Here is a 3522-nt window from a genome sequence, read left to right as displayed (position 1 = left end):
CCGACTCTATATGAGATATGATGGGCGCCCACCCAAACCATTTTTTTCTCGCAGAAAAAACAGTTTTTATTAGTTAAGGGGCCTCGAGGGCCTTCGGGGCAGAGCCGGGGCCCCGTAGGCGAAGGCCTACTACGCCCACCGTTAAATCCGCCACTGCATTTAAAGTACGCAGATTGGTAGCAACCTTTTTATATTTTTGGATACCTATTTCAAAAAATATTTTAAGGATATATTCAGTGTCCGCGACAAATTTCCACCCTGTATATTGGGAATTTAGACAAATTAATAATATTCAAGACCATCTTTATATTAAAATATATACAAAAAAACTGCTAGAATTAACAATATTCAAGGAAGCACTGTGCGATGTTTCGCACCCAGTGTTTTGCGTTTTACAGGGTGTCCCATTTTCGACACTTTTATAGGGAGTACCTACTATCCAAAAAGTAATTAGGTGTTATGTGCTCTTTTTCTGTCTAACTTAATTTGTTAACATTAAAATTTGAAAATTTTCACTCACTTCAGAGAAACGGTACAAAATAAAAATTGTCAGTTACAAAATATTTTTTTACTTAATCTTTATAATGATTGTTGAATAATCTGTCGTTTTAGAATCGGTCGGAATATTTTTTTAATATAGGTAACACACTATGGATGATATAAAAAAAATTCAAGTGATTCAAAAAGATCCAAAAAACAATTATTTTAAATTTGAATCTTGTTCTAATTTTTTTTTAATGTTTTTTGTGTATGTTATATTTTGGAAAAATATGTTTATTAAGACTATATACAATATCACCTGCATGCAGAACCTGCAACAGTGGTCAACTTTTTGACGTGAACCAATCCAACACACTAGTGCAACTCACTAAACCACAGCACAATCCAGATCTTCGTCAATTGACGCTAAAAAATCAAAATTTGAAAAATTAGATAAAATAAACACCATCATACATCATTTATATTTATTGATTTTTACCAACTACAGTTTCAAGGACTTGGAACACAGCACGAAAGTCCATTCTCACACTCCCCGAAGTTGTATAATATAAGAGAACTTTGACAATTAGCCTTACATTCCAGAATCGGTAAACTAATACCAAATACTTTGCATGCTGATCCCGAAGGCATCGGCGCTAAAAAGGTAGGTTTGGTTTTTATTGAAACCTTTTACCTTCATCAGCGCAAACCTGTAGTATGTAAATTATTAACAAAGTGACTATTGTAATAAACAAGAAGCTCATTACGGTCTGGATTCACCACGACTTTTTAGTAAAGTGAAGTGTTGAAATGTTTTAGGCGAACAATAGTTTATTACCTATAACTGGTTTATAGCTATGTTTACGAGACGGAACGGAATTAAACCTTATGAAGCAAATGGAGGGTGCTTTGCAATTACTACACTCTATTAAAAACGGAAGGTCGCATTTCTACTGCTATAATTTATCCTAGAATAAGGAAAAGTCATCTTGGGCTACAAAATAGTTAGGCATGTCTTTGCGGATAAGCAGCCAAAACAGATATACCTATCATCATTATTAACTAGGAAGACGCTGTCAAAAAGCCCATGATATTCTACTTAATAAGGACGCGGTTCTCCTTCGTGTGGGATACACTATATAACGCATAAAACGAGGGGTAAAGGCCGCACAATTCTATTGTAAATCCTTGTCTTTTTATTAGTAATTATTGCTGTCCCGCTCAGCTTGCCATGTTTACAGTCACGACTGTTTTTTGTGTATCAAGATTAAAAACCTCGTTTTTCAGCATCATTTGAAATTTTGTCAAGCGGATAATGGATCCGTCATTCTCTGAGATGTGAGGCGATGACATTTTATTGCCAACCTTGACGCGTTAAATGTCCTGTTTTATAAAGAAAATGTTGGATAGGTTGGGGTAACTCAAACCACAATCAAAAATATCGGAATTTTAATGATTTAATGACGCCCAGTTATCACTTTTAGAGCGTTACTAATCGTTTGTACCTGGATGCAAATCAAACGAGTATTTACCATTTCCTCTAGCATCGTGCTCAGATGATTGTTTAAACTAATCAGTAACGTACTGGTTCGACCGGTCCAGGAATGACACCCTTGAGAACCGAGTTTGGAGATAAATGAACTGCTTTCAGATTCATTGATTTCTTCAGGTTGGTTAGGTTTTCCTAGGGTTTTTCAGTTTCTTCAGACTCAACTCCAAGTTCCTCAACTTCTTCAAAATTATTTATTTGTCATTCTTCACATTCTTCCGTTCTATCAGATTTTACTTTTTTTTCAGTTCGTTCAGCTTCTTCGGATATTCAGATTCCGAAGACTCATTTGATTATTCCTTTCCTTCTTTCAATTCATCTCTTAGGATTCTTCATATGCTTTGACTTCCCTAGAATCATCAATAGAATAGAAGTATGCATTTTTATTTTAACGTGTTTTCGTAAGTTTTAGCTTCCTTCCGCAATTTTTTTAAGCTGTGCCGCTTCCTCGGCAATCAGAGAAACGTTCAGGTGGTGACTGTTGGATTTTTTACGTATAAACATAAACGATTATTGCGTTTCTAGTTGTATCCAAGTCGTTTGTTTTTCCTTGTACAGGAGTAATTCCTAGAATTGTTAAATGCAGGGCAATTTATTGTTTATTGTATTACCAATTGTGCTTTGGTAAATCATTTAAGTGACAGTTCAGTTTGAATTTATGGGCAATAGTTGATTTATTAGCTATAACAATGCGTTTAATTGGGCAAACAATTGCGTATTTTTCGTATAGAAAATTGTTATTTGAGATAAAAGAGGTTCACGTAAAAAATTGATACGTGACGCTAAGAATAAGAACAAGGAACGTAGGCGGAACTGGCTGTTGCGCTATACGTGTCCGTTAATTGGATGAAGAGTTTCGAATTTTAGAATTTGGAGAGGAACTGAAGCTGGCGTAAGAAGTGAGCCTTTTGTTATAGTCTGGATGCCAAACTGGGATTTTTGGTTTAACCTGGAAGTGAGGTACGGTGAAGGTTTTTTGACGGTTTTTAGTTCGTAAAGATGTCTACTTTGAGAATCCGTTTGATGCCACCTTGACACCCTTGAGCATTTTGAGAAATTCAAGATGGCGGACAAAAAAGTCAGCCAAAAAATACAAAAATTAAAGTTTTAAAAAATATGGGCATATAGCACATCGATTTTAGGGTTTTCGAGCCTTCTGAATTCAAATTTGCTATTAAAAATATTTTTGGGGGCGTTTTGGTGGAGTGGGGGGTGTTTTTGGGGGGTTGGTTTTTATATTTTTTCAATATGAACGAGTCGTACATCGATTTATATGTTTTTACGAATAAGAGTCTCGTTTCAGATCAAAATAGGTACTAAAACAGAAACTCCTGTTTATTTGTTAATTATTTGGAGGGGAGGGGGCTGCAAAAAAATAAATATATTAACTCAAACTCAAATACATGACTTACAGATACAATACATTTTTAAACAAAAAATAAAGCAAAAAAAATATTGCAGATAAACATAAATTTACTCGTTGTCCGATTCTT

General features: G+C 34.8%; 1 long non-coding RNA gene across 2 annotated transcripts; it reads right to left on the bottom strand.

Moving 5' to 3' along the window:
• Nucleotides 1-749: 749 nt before the first annotated feature.
• On the bottom strand, nucleotides 750-1297 carry LOC116166016. 2 transcript variants are annotated; one of them, XR_004144243.1, is made up of 3 exons: nucleotides 1191-1297; nucleotides 955-1136; nucleotides 750-906 (listed from the first exon to the last, which is right to left on the bottom strand). It is a non-coding gene; the product is annotated as an uncharacterized LOC116166016 (long non-coding RNA). The 2 variants fall into 2 exon arrangements; XR_004144244.1 differs by lacking the exon at nucleotides 750-906 and having other exon boundaries at nucleotides 949-1136.
• Nucleotides 1298-3522: the final 2225 nt, after the last annotated feature.

Source organism: Photinus pyralis, unplaced genomic scaffold (assembly GCF_008802855.1).
Source record: "Photinus pyralis isolate 1611_PpyrPB1 unplaced genomic scaffold, Ppyr1.3 Ppyr1.4_LG3a, whole genome shotgun sequence".
NCBI classification, from domain to species: Eukaryota; Metazoa; Arthropoda; class Insecta; order Coleoptera; family Lampyridae; genus Photinus; species Photinus pyralis.
This window is presented reverse-complemented; position numbering and strand designations above follow the sequence as displayed.